Below are 17,838 nucleotides of genomic sequence, written 5' to 3'. Positions count from 1 at the left end.
ATAAAAAATCAGCCCATTCCAAAACTTCTAGCCCCAGTTTACAAGTTGAAAAATCATGGACCGTCCATTTTTTGTAAACCATTTTTGATGGGGTTAGAAGTTTTGGAATGGGCTGATTTTTGGTGATGATGATCTCTACGGTGAGGAGGAGATCATCATCACCAAAAATCAGCCCATTCCAAAACCTCTAACCCATGTTTTGAAAAATGTTTTGCCAAAATGTTTGTCAAAATGTTTGTTGCTGAACATTTCCCATATATATATATATATATATATGGGTCGCGTTCCTAAGACTCATTTTGCGACTCACATCGCGACTCACCATATAAGCCGTTCGATATTCGCTAAATCGACGGTTCAGATCGCGACTTGAATTTAAAACGATGAAAATTCGTTATTTACAACTACCTCCCCGTTAACAAATAAAAAATAAAAACTAAAAACGAAATTTCAGCCGCAGCCGAAACTTCGTCTTCTTCGCAAATTTCAGATCTGATTTCAAACGAAATTTCAGTCGAAACGCAGAGAGAAATCTTCTTGTGTTCATCTTCGATCTCTTCGTTTCTGCCCTCTCTTCTCTTTCTCTTTACAAAATCATCGAAAGAAACGAAGACGAAAAAAAATCAGAACGAAAGAAAACTCGTCTTCTTCGTTTCTGCCCTCTCTTCTCTTTCTCTTTACAACGCTTCTTCCTCATCTCTATTCCCTCTCTCTCTCTCTAGAACAGACGACGGCTCACACAAACGAAGAGCTCGACAGAAGCCCTAAGGTAACAAATCACAAGCCCTTGTTTTTTATTTTTTTTTACACTTTTATTTGTTTAATAATTTTTCTTTTTAATTTTTTCGCTGAGTATCTTGCAATCGATCTCCATCTCCATCTTCGTCTTCTTCTTCTTCGGTTTTTAGTGTGTTGTTGGGTAGCATGGGTTTTTTGCCTAATGGGTTTTGGTTTTGGTACATTGTACATGGTATGATCCTTCAAATGGGTTTTGGTTTTGGTACATTGTTCATTTGAAATCCCAAAACATGTTTTTCCAGTAAATTCATCATGTTTATTATCAACCAATTCATTCAAAAATTACCAGTGAAATCGCTGGTAAGGCAAAATTGCTGGTATTTTATCAATGAATTCATAGACTATAAAACTGACAGAATTCATGAATTTGTAGATTATAAAAGTGACGAATTCACTGTAAAAACATGTTTTGGGAGTTAAAATGAACATTGTACCGAATCCGAAATTTTTTCATATTCAGGGTACGAAATTTTGTTTTTGTTATTTTGTCACTGATTCTCTGGTTCTGTAAACCGATAGTCACCTTATTATCTACAGTAACATGTTGAAAGAAGAAAAATGAATATTTTGTATTTAAATCGTTTCTTCACTTCAAGGATGTAGATAGTGCATTATAATAAAGTTGCCTAGTGTTTTCATCTGTTATGTTATGGCCTTATATATAAGTCAATAAACTCAATTTGAAACAGACATAAACCAGTGTCGTGGCTTGGCTTATATTGCACGCAAGAAGGGCCAATGAAGATCTGGCAAAGAGATCAGGCTAATAAACCTTCTGTGCATGAACTGCAAGTTCATCCAACAATTTCATCAATTGTTTATCTTCATTGCCTTTCAGAATTTGCATTGTTGAAGGCCTCATGACCACTGTCCATGCCATCACTGGTTGGTTTCTTAGATTATAGCTTTATATTTCTTGAAAGTTTGTATTGTTTGTTGATGTTGGAGAATATGAGTTAGTCTTGTGTTCTTCCATTATGGGTTATTATTTGGTACGGAGGGAATGTGGTTGGTTTGAACATTGAAGATCTGATGAGGTTTTGATGAATGGGAATGGATATGAAGGTAGTGAGGATTGAGTTTTTAAGCATTTGATGTTATGATTAGGATATTTTTAGGGAAAAAAATTGTGTTTACATGGATTTAAATGTAACGGGTTCCCTATATTTCAATATATTTTGTAGTTGAATTATTTTTTCAATGTGTCTCCATGAATTTGATTCTAGTGCATCTTTTCCTCTTTAGATGTGAAAGCTACTCAGTTTTTTCTTAATTTATTGGAAGTTTTTAGTGTTTGTTGATATTGGAGGATATGGGTTTGTGTTCTTCTACTATGGGTTATAATTTGTTAAGGAGGGAAGGTGTTGGTTTGAAGGTTTATTGAAGATCTGATGAGGATTTGATGAATGAGTGTGTAGTGGTGAGGACTTATTTATCATAGAATGCATTGATCAGACCAATATATGATAGGTTTTGATGAATGGGTGTGTAGTGGTGAGGACTTATCTCTTTGTAGGAAGTGCAAGTGTTACCTTCATTGCCTTTCAGAATTGGCATTGTTGAAGGCCTCATGACCACTGTCCATGCCATCACTGGTTGGTTTCTTAGATTATAGCTTTATATTTCTTGAAAGTTTGTACTGTTTGTTGATGTTGGAGAATATGAGTTAGTCTTGTGTTCTTCCACTATGGGTTATTATTTGGTAAGGGGAGGGAATGTGGTTGGTTTGAACATTGAAGATCTGATGAGGTTTTGATGAATGGGAATGGATATGTAGGTAGTGAGGATTGAGTTTTTAAGCATTTGATGTTATGATTAGGATATTTTTAGGGAAGAAAATGTGTTTACATGGATTTAAATGTAACGGGTTCCCTATATTTCAATATATTTTGTAGTTGAATTATTTTTTCAATGTGTCTCCATGAATTTGATTCTAGTGCATCTTTTCCTCTTTAGATGTGAAAGCTACTCAGTTTTTTCTTATATTTATTGGAAGTTTTTAGTGTTTGTTGATATTGGAGGATATGGGTTTGTGTTCTTCTACTATGGGTTATAATTTGTTAAGGAGGGAAGGTGTTGGTTTGAAGGTTTATTGAAGATCTGATGAGGTTTTGATGAATGAGTGTGTAGTGGTGAGAACTTATTTATCATAGAATGCATTGATCAGACCAATATATGATAGGTTTTGATGAATGGGTGTGTAGTGGTGAGGACTTATCTCTTTGTAGGAAGTGCAAGTGTTATATGTACATGGGCTAGAAGTAAAACATTGTATGCCTTGTGGATTTGGCTTAGGTCATGTTTTTGTTATATTTAAACAAGTTGAGGGTGAATAAAGATTTTTATATGATCGGTTCAAAATTTTTATATGTAAAAGGTGTCATAGTCATGGTTCAAAATTTTGTGTTGTTTCAAAATGTTCTGTGGAACATTCTGGTTTCAGCCAAAACTGGCATGAAACATTAACAATGAGATATCCAATGTTTCAGGAATGCCTCGGAATGTTTGAGTTGAGATTTTGAGAAATGAATATTCTACAAAATTTATAGTTTTCGATGATGTGAAGCCTCTACATTGATTTCACCATGTGGCAGTAGCGATGCACTGAATAAGGTTATTTGCTTTTTTACTATGCTGTTTATATAACACAGTAGCCACCAAGGCGTTGATTTCACCCAACGAATTCAGTATCCTTATGAAGTCCTCCACTGAATGGTTACCATTTGTCTTTGTTTGCAGAGATTATTTCAATGAAGAGCCATTCTAAGGGTGCCCTGTTGCTAACATGATTGGAATCAAGGTGTATGGGTACATTAGTACATTAGGGGGGCAGCAGCAATTCCCTTCCTCCTTTTTCAAAGGTTGGACTGAATCAATTGTGTTTGATAAAGCAGCGTCGGCTTCCATTTCTTCAGTCAAATGTGAATATCTAGAGACTATTGTACTCGATCAATCTCTAATGAGCACTACAGCTGGCTTCCATCCATTGAAGGACATTGTCTTTCCTTTGAGGATGATCATGATAAGGCACAACAGATGAAGGTACCCCATTATCTTTCCTTTGACGAAAATTTAAATGGGTTTTAGTTTGTTGTAATGTTTCCTTACAAGATTACTGATAATTTGTAGATACAAGTAAAAGTGACCCAAATAGATGGAAATGAATTCTGCATCGAAGTTTTATGCAAGCACAAACCCAGCGGATTTGTGAGGTTGCTGGAGGCCATAGATTCTCTAGGCTTGGTAGTGACCAATGCTAATATGACCACCTTCAAAGGCCAAGTAGAGGTCAGATCCAAGAACTACAATTTGGTTAGCTTTTAAATTAATTTCTAAGCTGTTAAAGGATGGGACCACCAAAGTTCAAATAAAAATCAAATGTAAAATTTATGGGTTGTGTTTTTGTAGCAGAGGAAGGATAATGAATCGGTTGAAGCATAGCATGTTCGCAATTTGTTGGTCAAGTTAACGTGCAATCCGATTGGAATGTGATCGAGACTCATTCAAATATTGGAGAATGGAAGCACAGACACAGTCAACACCACAACCATCATACCAATTCTCATCTCCATTTTCTTTCACCTTCAAGCTTTACTCATAAAAAAGGAACTGTGACTAATATTTTATAATCTTCATTTACTAATAATGTATTAAGATTGCTTTACAACTTTTCAATATCTTATTTGTTCAATTGTTTTTAATCTGCATTCTGCACCACACTGATTTGGTCAAAATTTCAACAGACCATGTGAACTTCAATATTCCTCTGACATGTAAGAAGGGAAAAAGATAAGATGCTTTCTTATCTTCAATTATCATATTGTTGGTGCTGACACATGCACCAATTACTTTTGAATAATACTTGACGTCAAGCTGGAACCTTAGATCGCATTTTCATGGCGTGAAAGTGGATTGGAATCATGGATGTTTTTTCATTGATAAATTAGGTTCCAGTTTGAGGTCTTTCCAGCATGACTCATTCAAATTCATGTTAGATTCTTTGAAGTAATGACGCTGCCGACCCCCAATTTAAGTAGGACGTAATTTTTTTATCCGACCTCAGATTTGTATCCCCCTTTTTCCAACACTTGAAAATAAATAGAGGATTTATTCCATTTCAGAGTCAACCTAAAGTACATGATTTCATAAGATTCTTAACCAGTAAACTATGGGTTGCCGAAATTGGCTACATAAGATGCATCAGGTACAGTTGAACCCTATGCTTTAAGAGCTTAACCTTCACAGAGTTCCTGTCAGGCATTCCGAAGGAATGAGTTTTCAATTTCAAACAGTAGATCAAACACTTCTTTGTTGGTTCATGCCACTCGATTCTGTTTCAAGTTAAAACGAAGCACTTCCTTCAACAAGAACCCATTACCAAGAGTTGATCTTCTTTACAAACAATTAACAGAAAAATCAATGACCCTGCAATGTAAAGAAGCAGACATGCCAAATATAAAAGACGAGAATAAGTTAATTCTGGCTCATTTACAGAACTTATGATCATTTTTAAGAGGACCACCGCATGTATCTTCTTGGGTGGCAATTAGTAAAGGAAGATACAAAATGAGTATATTTTTGCATTTGTGTCTCAAACTAGTAAAGAAGATACCAAAAAAGTATATTTTTGCATTTGTGTCTCAAACTATTTGTATATATATGGTCACCAACAGAAACCTATGACCAAAACATCCATACATAGATCGGACATTATATACAATCTAAGATAAGTTACTGCATGGTTGTGTCAAGGAGTTGAAGCACTAAAGCTGGTTTCACCCTTGTTGCTGCCCCCACCCCCCATGTTCTTTGAGCTCACTGTCCTGCTGCAGTCACCTTGTGAGTCCACATCTGAGAGACCATTCTCCAATGCTCGGACCAGATTTTCGAAATAATTCCAAGTCACGCTGTAATTATCATTCAAAAATATGCAGAAGAAAATCAGTGTCTGAAAAGCCAAAAAAGATAATCTTGTTAGTCAAGATGTAAATTGAGACTGCAATTACTGTGTCTATAAGCACAAAGTACAGAGGTAAAAGGTCCTCATTCAATGGTATGTTTCAGTTCTAATTATCAAAATTACCCGGTCAGACCAGCTAGCTTTGTGCAGAACTCGTTGAAGTCTTTGGATGGACCCCCCTCTGCTTTGAGGAAAACTTGTAATTCCTTCTCTACACATTGATGAAGCCGTTCTAACCCAGCCTCAGCCTCGCCTTATTAGCCATTTCTCATTTTAAGCTAGTGCACATGGTTTACTGAATTGGAAGCAAATCACGCCTGCCTTATTTGAAAATCATGATCAATCTCAAAAATATGTTGCTGCTTATTCAATGGGCATGTAGCAACAAAATAACCCTTATTAAGAATTATTTTTTGTGGTATTTCCAATCCTATTAGTACATATCCAAATTATCTCAAACAGACTTTTCTAACATACCCATTTATAATACTATTTTCTCTAATCTTCCTACTGCCCATCTAATCATCATGGCTTCTACAAACATATTTTCCATTAAAAGAGCACATGTAAGAAATATATTTCAAGTTAAAGATAATAGATAATAATAGAATGATCTTAGTATCAAATAAACCAAAGTAGAACCATCTGTGGAGCATGGACCAGTACAACCAACATCTACAAGCCTGAAAAACTAACTTGAAAAAAAGACAAAAAAGTGAGAACAAAAGTTATGACTTCAGAATTGATCACAACAATACCCATCTTGCACGTGAGACCCCGTAAGACAAGTGGCATGTGTGGGGCATAACAGACCTACATACATGTGGCATAGAGATTCGGTATAACTAGGAGTCATGTGTACAAGTGAGCATTGCTTATGTTTGACATAGAACACATATATGTACCTGCAGATCACAAATATCGACTTCTCCATTTGATGGCCAACGACTGTCTGGCCTGTTTGCTTCTATAATAAGAGGAGGTTCACTTGGGATACCTGTGTACTGAAGTATTCTCTCCACAGATATAATTCTGTTATCAACATTGCAAAGATTCCATATGAGTCCGGCTGTGTAACATGTTCAAATTAAGTCCATATGTCACCGCTAATCCCGCAATGCCTATAAAACAAAAGAGAGAAAAAAAAAATAGATTAATGCTCTTTCAGTGGGTCAATCGCTCATAGTGCTTCACAATAATGGTGTCATAAATGATTTCAAATGGGATCGACTTACTGGGATCAATTACTCCCTCTGGCACAAAGATCAAGAATATTAAAAAGAAGGCAAATGTGATTAACGACAACATATCCAAGCGAAAGCATAGCCATTCCATTGCAAGAGAAGCATTAAATTTGGCCGGGCGGGAATAACCATCCATCAGCTTCAGGTTCATGTGAAATAAATACAAAAGCCACATGTCATGTTATTTCCTTCTTATGCAGCCATTTATTAATTCTTGTTGAAACAAATGGATTTGCAATTGAAGAGTTTGCAAGCATGTGTCAACATCACTAGAGCTCTATACATACATACATACATTAAGGGAACCAACGTTGGGAGCCAAAATTTATCCTATATGGGAAAAGTCTCGGATTTGGCTGATTTTTTGTTTGGATGATCTCCTCGCCAAAGAGATCCACACTAAAAATCAGCCCATTCCTAAACTTCTAACCCATATAGGAATATTTTGACTCCCAAATGTATGCTGCCGCACATTGCCCTATATATATATTGGAAATTGAGTCTTACTTGTTTCTCAAGCTTATACAACTTGCGGCGGAAGTCGATCCGTTTTCGGTCCACCTTTCCTGCTTTAAACGGATTTCCTCCTTCAAAAGCTCCAAGTAAGTGTGCACTTGGAAGTGAAACAGGGAGATTGAACTGTGAGAGGCTCTGTGATTTGCAAAACCAGCTATTGGTTATGAAAGTGGGATGGGCCTTATGCAATTAAATAAAAAAATCTCAACCCCAAGATCTTACTTCTAAGCAACAATTTCTTCAGTTTATACAATTAATGATTTTCTTACTCCCAGTAACATTTCTTATTTGTTGTCAACAATAGAATAATATATTGTAAAAAAACCTTACTTCAAATGCTTTGCAATATTAAAGAAAAAAATATGAAAGCATGAACAAATTTCATCCTCCCTGCTTCTTCGTTGTGTATAGAGCATATCAAGGCTGGTTGGCACCAACCACTTAGTGGGTTGCACAAACGATATATAGTTGAAAGTAGGATCCAACTGGATCAACAGTAGAGTTTTTTTTAAAAGGTACAACATAGACATATGATCAGTGTTGTAAAAATAAATAAAATAAAACAACTATTTTTTTTGGCTTGATACATGCTTTGAAAATGAACAATTACTGAACTCTTAAATTTTAAATTTAAATCAACGGTGAAAGTTGTCATTTTAATTTTCTTGCTTAGTAAAGTTCTTAAAATCTTCTAAGGGTGTGGAGCCTGTGACTGTGGGATTAGTCTCAGCCAAAATAATGAGAGTGTGTGTTTCTATTGGCACCCCAACTTTTACCTATTCTCAACATTACAAAGTGTTATAACACATTGACACAACTTCAATAGTTATTTACAATTAGGATTAGGCCCATATCAAATCTTAAATCTAACAAATAGAAATCTAAAACAAAACAAAAAATTTGAGAGTGTGTTTCTATTGGCACCTCAATTTTCACTTATTCTTTTCACTTATTCTCAATGATGACTTATTTTTTTAAGGGGTGAATCTCCATTTCGTACCCTGAATATGAAAAAATTTCGGATTCGGTACAATAATCATGTTAACTCCCAAAAAATGTTTTTACAGTGAATTCGTCACTTTTATAATCTACGAATTCATGAATTCTGTCAGTTTTATAGTCTATGAATTCTGTCAGGTTAAAAATCCATGTCAATAGAGAAAATTCTAAAACTAAAAAAATTTGGTTGTAGGAGTTTTAAATTAAATTTTCTTCCATTACATCATTATTTCTTTATCTGTTTTTGATAGGTAAAAATTACATATTTAACAGAAATGATAAAGTTTTAATATAGAAGTCATTAAACTCTCTCATGGACATCATCATTTCAATCTAGGGATTTCTTTTTTTCTTTGTCTTTGGGTGTAAACTCTTTAAGGAATTCAAGAGTGGTATTTTTTTCAAGATTTCTTAGGTAGATGGGTAAATCTCTACAACCTTGGTTATCCGGTTGTAGAAAAATCTAAGAATAGAGGTTGAAAGCCCTAAGTCACCACCAACCTTGTCTCTGTAATAAAAAATTTGGATTTTTTTTAAAAAAAATCCAACAAGAAAGTGAAAAAATTGAAAGCCCTAAGTCACCACCCAACAACACACTAAAAACCGAAGAAGAAGAAGACGAAGATGGAGATGGAGATCGATTGCAAGATACTCAGCGAAAAAATTAAAAAGAAAAATTATTAAACAAATAAAAGTGTAAAAAAAAATAAAAAACAAGGGTTTGTGATTTGTTACCTTAGGGTTTCTGTCGAGCTCTTCGTTTGTGTGAGCCGTCGTCTGTTCTAGAGAGAGAGAGAGAGAGAGAGAGAGAGAGAGGGAATAGAGATGAGGAAGAAGCGTTGTAAAGAGAAAGAGAAGAGAGGGCAGAAACGAAGAAGACGAGTTTTCTTTCGTTCTGATTTTTTTTCGTCTTCGTTTCTTTCGATGATTTTGTAAAGAGAAAGAGAAGAGAGGGCAGAAACGAAGAGATCGAAGATGAACACAAGAAGATTTCTCTCTGCGTTTCGGCTGAAATTTCGTTTGAAATCAGATCTGAAATTTGCGAAGAAGACGAAGTTTCGGCTGCGGCTGAAATTTCGTTTTTAGTTTTTATTTTTTATTTGTTAACGGGGAGGTAGTTGTAAATAACGAATTTTCATCGTTTTAAATTCAAGTCGCGATCTGAACCGTCGATTTAGCGAATATTGAACGGCTTATATGGTGAGTCGCGATGTGAGTCGCAAAATGAGTCTTAGGAACGCGACCCTATATATATATATATATATATATAGGGTCAGGTTCAAAGGACAACCATTTCTACACACATATAGACAACGTGTTTTGTCTTATATGGGCAAAAATGTTTGGAATGGACTGATTTTTGTGAGGATGATCCCTGTGATGAGGGGATCATCCTGGCAAAAAATCATCTCATTCCAAAACTTGTAACCCCATCAAAATTGATTTACAAAAATTGGACGGTCTATAATTTTTCAACAAAAATTGGACGGTCTAGAAGTTTCATAATGAGCTGATTTTTGGCAAGGATGATCTCCTCATCACAGAGATCATCCTCACAAAAAATCAGTCCATTCTAAACATTTTTGCCCATATAAGACAAAACACGTTGTCTATATGTGTGTAGAAATGGTTGTCCTTTGAACCTGACCCATATATATATATATATGGGTCCCGTTCGCCACCCTTAGTTTTACCACACATTTTAACAAACGCGTTTTGTTTTACATGGGTTAGAAGTTTCGGAATGAGCTGATTTTTGGTGAGGATGATCTCTATGGTGAGGAGATCATCCTTACCAAAAATCAGCTCATTCCAAAACTTCTAACCCCATCAAAATTGATTTACAAAAAATGGACGGTCCACGATTTTTCAACGTGTAAACATGGGGCTAAACATTTCGGAATGGGCTGATTTTTGGGGAAGATGATCTTCTAATCATAGAGATCATCCTCACCAAAAATCAGCCCATTCCAAAACTTCTAACCCATGTAGGACAAAAAACGTTTGTTAAAGTGTGTGGTAAAACTAAGGTGTTGAACATTTCCCTATATATATATATATATATATATATATATATATAGGGTCCCGTTCGGCACCCTAAGTTTTACCACACACTTTAACAAACGCGTTTTGTCTTACATGGGTTAGAAGTTTCGGAATGAGCTGATTTTTGGTGAGGATGATCTCTATGGTGAGGAGATCATCCTCACCAAAAATCAGCTCATTCCAAAACTTCTAACCCCATCAAAATTGATTTACAAAAAATGGATGGTCCACGATTTTTCAACGTGTAAACATGGGGCTAAACATTTCGGAATGGGCTGATTTTTGGGGAGGATGATCTTCTAATCATAGAGATCATCCTCACCAAAAATCAGCTCATTCCAAAACTTCTAACCCATGTAGGACAAAAAACGTTTGTTAAAGTGTGTGGTAAAACTTAGGGTGCTGAACATTTCCCTATATATATATATATATAGGGTCGCGTTATTACGACCCCCATTACGACCCCCTTTGCGACACACCGTTTGTCTTATATGGGCAAAAATGTTAGGAATGGGCTGATTTTTTGTGAGGATGATCTCTGTTATGAGCGGATCATCCTGACAAAAAATCAGCCCATTCCAAAACTTCTAACCCCATCAAAATTGATTTACAAAAATTGGACGGTCTAAAATTTTTCAACTTGTAAACATGGGACTAGAAGTTTCATAATGAGCTGATTTTTGGCAAGGATGATCTCCTCATCATAGAGATCATCCTCACAAAAAATCAGCCCATTCCAAATATTTTTGCCCATATAAGACAAAAAGGTGTGTCGCAAAGGGGGTCGTAATGGGGGTCGTAATAACGTGACCCATATATATATATATATATATATATATATATATATATATATATATATGGGTAGGGTTTCGTATACCCCTATTACGACTCACATTGCGACACACCGTTTTGTCTTATATGGGCAAAAATATTTGGAATGGGCTGATTTTTTGTGAGGATGATCTCTATGATGAGGAGATCATCCTTGCCAAAAATCAGCTCATTATGAAACTTCTAGCCCCATGTTTACAAGTTGAAAAATTTTAGACCGTCCAATTTTTGTAAATCAATTTTGATGGGGTTAGAAGTTTTGGAATGGGCTGATTTTTTGTCAGGATGATCCGCTCATAACAGAGATCATCCTCACAAAAAATCAGCCCATTCCTAACATTTTTGCCCATATAAGACAAACGGTGTGTCGCAATGTGAGTCGTAATAGGGGTCGTAATAACGCCAACCTATATATATAGAAAAAAATTACCAAAACGGTACAGTTTTGGAAAATATTTACCAAAACGGTACACTGTAGCAATTAATTCCGAAAACGGTAAATTTACCGTTTTCGGAATTAATTTATTTTACCAAAACAGTAAAAACAGTAATCCATTACTTTTTTATTCCGAAAATGCTCTTTTGTTAATTTGATTGAAATTACCATTTTATCCTCGCCTCTTTCATTAAAATGTCTGTAATTTCAACTGAAAGGGTTTCCTTGTTTTGCAACAAGTCCAAGACGAAGAGTGCCACCTCCATCTCTCTCTCTCTCTCTCCATTGGAGAGATCTTGAAAACATTGTAAGTTACCCTCTCTCTCTCTCTCTCTCCATTGGGGAGATCTTGAAAACGTTGTAAGTTACCCTCTCTCTCTCTCTCTCCGTTGTGAGAACGTGAGAAACTTGCAACTTTCTCCGTATTTATCTTTTTGGCAAAACATGAGTTAGAAGTTGGAATGGGCTGATTTTTGGTGAGGATGATCTCTACGGTGAGGAGATCATCCTCACCAAAAATCAGCCCATTCCAAAACTTCTAACCCATGTTTACAAGTTGAAAAATCATGGACCGTCCATTTTTTGTAAATTGTTTTTTTATGGGGTTAGAAGTTTTGGAATGGGCTGATTTTTGATGATGATGATCTCCTCACCGTAGAGATCATCCTCATCAAAAATCAGCCCATTCTAAGACTTCTAACTCATGTTTTGAAAAATGTTTTGCCAAAAAGTTTGCCATTGAACGTGACCCATATATATATATATGAGTAGCGTTCAATGGCCAACAGTTTGGCAAACATTTTGGCAAACACATTTTTCAAAACATGGGTTAGAGGTCTTGGAATGGGCTGATTTTTGGTGAGGATGATCTCTATGGTGAGGAGATCATCATCACCAAAAATCAGCCCATTCCAAAACTTCTAACCTCATCAAAAATGGTTTACAAAAAATGGACGGTTCACGATTTTTCAACTTGTAAAATGGGGCTAGAAGTTTTGGAATGAGCTGATTTTTGGTGAGGATGATCTCCTCACCGTAGAGATCATCCTCACCAAAAATCAGCCCATTCCAAGATCTCTAACCCATGTTTTGAAAAAGTGTTTGCCAAAATGTTTGCCAAACTGTTGGCCACGGATAGGGACCCTATATATATATATATATATATATATATATATATATATATATATATATAGGGTCCCGTTCGCCACCCTTAGTTTTACCACACACTTTAACAAACGCGTTTTGTCTTACATGGGTTAGAAGTTTCGGAATGAGCTGATTTTTGGTGAGGATGATCTCTATGGTGAGGAGATCATCCTCACCAAAAATCAGCTCATTCCAAAAATTCTAACCCCATCAAAATTGATTTACAAAAAATGGACGGTCCACGATTTTTCAACGTGTAAACATGGGGCTAAACATTTCAGAATGGGCTGATTTTTGGGAAGGATGATCTTCTAATCATAGAGATCATCCTCACCAAAAATCAGCTCATTCAAAAACTTCTAACCCATGTAGGACAAAAAACGTTTGTTAAAGTGTGTGGTAAAACTTAGGGTGCTGAACATTTCCCATATATATATATGGGAAATGTTCAGCAACAAACATTTTGGCAAAACATTTTTCAAAATATGGGTTAGAGGTTTTGGAATGAGCTGATTTTTGGTGAGGATGATCTCTACAGTGAGGAGATCATCATCACCAAAAATCAGCCCATTCCAAAACCTCTAACCCATGTTTTGAAAAATGTTTTGCCAAAATGTTTGCCAAAATGTTTGTTGCTGAAAGGGACCCTATATATATATATATATATATATGGGTCCCGTTCAGCACCTAGTTTTACCACACACACTTTAACAAACGTGTTTTTCTTACATGGGCTAGAAGTTTTGGAATGGGCTGATTTTTGGTGAGGATGATCTCTATGGTGAGGAGATCATCCTCACCAAAAATCAGCTCATTCCAAAACTTCTAACCCCATCAAAAATGGTTTACAAAAAATGGACGGTTCACAATTTTTCAACGTGTAAACATGGGGCTAAACATTTCGGAATGGGCTGATTTTTGGGGAGGATGATCTTCTAATCATAGAGATCATCCTCACCAAAAATCAGTCCATTCCAAAACTTCTAACCCATGTAGGAAAAAAAACGTTTGTTAAAGTGTGTGGTAAAACTTAGGGTGCTGAACATTTCCCTATATATATATGGGTCCCTATCCGTGGCCAACAGTTTGGCAAACATTTTGGCAAACACTTTTTCAAAACATGGGTTAGAGGTCTTGGAATGGGCTGATTTTTGGTGAGGATGATCTCTACGGTGAGGAGATCATCCTCACCAAAAATCAGCTCATTCCAAAACTTCTAGCCCCATTTTACAAGTTGAAAAATCGTGAACCGTCCATTTTTTGTAAATCATTTTTGATGAGGTTAGAAGTTTTGGAATGGGCTGATTTTTGGTGATGATGATCTCCTCACCATAGAGATCATCCTCACCAAAAATCAGCCCATTCCAAGACCTCTAACCCATGTTTTGAAAAATGTGTTTGCCAAAATGTTTGCCAAACTGTTGGCCATTGATCGCTACCCTATATATATATATATGCTACTTTTGAGTGTTATTTCGAGTCATTGTAGTAAGGCTCAATTTTCTAGGATCCAATTAGGTTAGATACTAAATGACCAACATAGGCAATGATGTATAGAGAAGGGCATGCTTTGTAGATTTTACTTCCTCAGAGCTGTCAATCTTCTCCTCTTATAAAATACGTAAACCATGTGGCTCTTTTTTCATGTATGGACGAAAAAGACATTTATAAAATGGAAAATAGTGGAGTGACAGTAAAATGACATCAATTTACACATTACTGACATGGATGAGTGTATAGAGCCTTAAATGCTTTTCATTGACATCACACATCCACGTCAACAATGTGTAAATCGATGTCATTTTTAATGTGCATGCATAGTTCTTAAACTCAATGGATTCCAACTCTTTCGAGGAGTCATAACTTAGAGTGTACTGAACAAGGCTAACATGAAAGAAATAAATGCATCGGCGCATAAATTAATAAAATAACCTAAATACCCTCATCTTAAACCCCTAGCAAAAACATTTATTTTTCATTCAAAAATTTGTTATCTTCAACTTTTCAATCTCCATCATAAAATTTATTTATTTTACTCAACCTCAACTTGAGCCCATGAGAAATACCTTGAATTACTCACCTAATAAAATTCTATGATTGCTTATGTCTCTAAAAATTGTATCTTATTCTCGAGGTTTGACGTTGAAGTAAATAAAACTCTTCTATTTTTAGTGGCAAAAACAGATTTTGAACCCAAGATATGGGTGCAACACCCACGAACCTTAACCAATTTAGCAAGTTGGCACTTTCTAAAGTACATAAATTCTCAAGGTTGAAGTTTAGTATAAAAAAAATCACATACGACAGTGAAGAACACTGAATTTAAAAAGAAAAATTAAGGGATTTTGACTAAAGGTTGAAGATAAAGGTGTTCAGGATATTTTTATTCGTTTATTAGTGGCATTTCAAATATTTACCAGAATGTGAAGGGGTATGACTAAATTATCATTTCTTAAAACCATGATTGCCTCCTCTCTTTTAAAAAAAAAATTGATTTATTGTCAATATTAATGAATTCATATATATATATATATATATATATATATATATATATATATATATATATATATAGATATATATATATATATAAATAAGATTATTCTCCAAAAAAATTTCATATGCTATTAATATTATAAGTCACCACTCATTAGTAGGTGGCATGTCCAAATGCATATGTCTGGCTCAAATAGTTCTTATGCATGATTAAAAAAATTGTAATTATAAAAATTTTAATATAAATTTACTCTTAATATAAGATTTTTTTTTTTTTTTTTTAAATATTAAGTAAGGTGATTATGAAGATAACATAATAATATGAGATTTTTGTAACTTAAAAAAATCTAACAAACGTGATTACAAGGTCATGGGTCTGTAATTTTATATTATAAAATATTTTTTTATAAGTTAAACTATTAACTTTGTCAATTTTGATGATAACATACAAAAATGTTATTTATGTAATTTTAGAAAACCAACTAATGTGATTATACGAATTGTGGGATTGTAATTTATTCATTTGATGAAAATGATCTTGATAATTGTGGAAGATGTTTTTCGTTAGGTACCAAAAGGTGACATGTGGCACCTAGGGATTTGAATTAGACACAAAGATTCAAACCAACTTGTCTGAGGGTAAGTTCAGTAACTCGGTCACAAATCAACTTGGGCCGGAGATGTGTCGTTGCAGGCACACCCAAGGGCATGAGGAGAGGAGATCGCGAAGTATGATCACAAATTTCAAGATAGTGCAAGTTTTTACATCTACAATAATGATAAGCTTAAATATGAAAGTGGGGTCATTTTAGGTAAATCAATATTTTTTTCTCAATAACATTATATGATTATAATAATAAATATAATATTAATTTAATATTGCTCTCATATTATATATTAATCCAACTCAACCACATGGTCACTTGTCAAAAGTGTCGTTATATTTTTATAGAGAGATTTATCCCGCAAATCCAGTTATTGTATTTTTATTACAAAAGCTCCCTTAAAATTTTGATAATTTCATGGGAACCTTACTTTATTAACTTTGTTATCAAGCAAACCTCATAATGGTGATCCATGTCTCAAAATTGAAATTGAGGCGATTAATTTGTTACTCAACAAACCTTAGAACGAGTCTAACCACATCATTTTCTGGCATCCAAAAACATGATATGATGCTCCAAGGTTATAGAGGAAAAAAGTTTAAGAACTTTAAAGAAACCAATTCTAAAAAAAGATTAATTTTCACTATTGAATTTTAGTTTCAAATTTGAAAGTTTGGTAACCCTACATTTTTAACAGATTCGATCAAGTTCAAAATGTATTTTTTAAATATAAGTCTTTTCATGAAATATAGAAGGGTTGTCGTGTTGGATTGCTCATTTGATTATGTGGGCTCAGCAACCCTAGTAAGATTTAAAATCTTACAACATTAGTCACGCTAGTTTGATTCATAAAATAAGGATTGTCATAGTAATAAACTTCATAAACTAAAGGAGTGTTTGTAATAAAATTTTACCAGATGAGTTTGGCTTAGAAAATCTCTCTATTTTATTAGGAAAATGCTGGAATGACACATTCGGAAATACAAACGTGACAAAACTGATGTGGTGGCGTGCACATAATCGTAGATGTTTTTTTACTCGTATCTCTTGGAAAAGCATCTACGGTAATATGCACGACAACCACGTGTTTTTGTCACCCTTGTGTCACCCCAGCACGACTCATTTTATTTATGAGAACTTATATTTTCTCCGAGTTAGGTGGTGTTTGTTTGCGCTATATTTCACTGCTTATTGCTGAAAAAAATTAAATTCAGCACTTTTGTCAAAATAGCGCGTTTGTTTACTCGTGCTTATTGCTGAAAATAAGTGAAAAAAATTCAGCATTATTTTGATGCTGAAAAAAAGTGCTGAAGCGGTAAGCACTTCGCTTTTTTCAACACGGACAAGTATGCCCTTTGTTTTTTTGAACATGGACAAGTATGCCCTTATTCTTAAAAGGATATTACCTCTTATATCCCATGGTAAGTATATAAACACCTCACAAATTAATAAACCCACACCATAACTAAATTATTTTGTCTTATATGGGTTAAAATTTTTGGAATGAATTGATTTTTGGTGAGGATGATCTCTACAATGAGAAGATCATCTTGACAAAAAATCAGCACATCTTGAAACTTCTAACCCTATCAAAACAAATTCAAGAACCGTAAATTGTCCCTTTAAAAAAAACTATTTTTAATGAGTTAGAAGTTTCAAAATAGACTGATTTTCGGTGAGGATGATCTCTAGACCATATAGACCATCCTCACTAAAAATTTGCTCATTCCAAAATTTTTAACCCATATAAAACAAAACAAAAAA

General features: G+C 34.7%; 1 long non-coding RNA gene across 2 annotated transcripts; it reads left to right on the top strand.

Moving 5' to 3' along the window:
• Positions 1 to 429: 429 nt before the first annotated feature.
• On the top strand, positions 430 to 4,893 carry LOC147397100 (uncharacterized). Of its 2 annotated transcripts, none has more exons than XR_015180281.1 (4): positions 430 to 769; positions 3,538 to 3,840; positions 3,928 to 4,086; positions 4,210 to 4,893. It is a non-coding gene; the product is annotated as an uncharacterized LOC147397100 (long non-coding RNA). The 2 variants fall into 2 exon arrangements; XR_015180282.1 differs by lacking the exon at positions 430 to 769 and adding an exon at positions 2,956 to 3,411.
• Positions 4,894 to 17,838: the final 12,945 nt, after the last annotated feature.

The sequence above is a fragment of the Akebia trifoliata genome, chromosome 8, assembly GCF_017979445.1.
Source record: "Akebia trifoliata isolate Shusen 1 chromosome 8, ASM1797944v1, whole genome shotgun sequence".
NCBI classification, from domain to species: Eukaryota; Viridiplantae; Streptophyta; class Magnoliopsida; order Ranunculales; family Lardizabalaceae; genus Akebia; species Akebia trifoliata.
The sequence above is the reverse complement of the archived record's forward strand: the minus strand, read 5'-3'. Positions and strand labels throughout refer to the sequence as shown.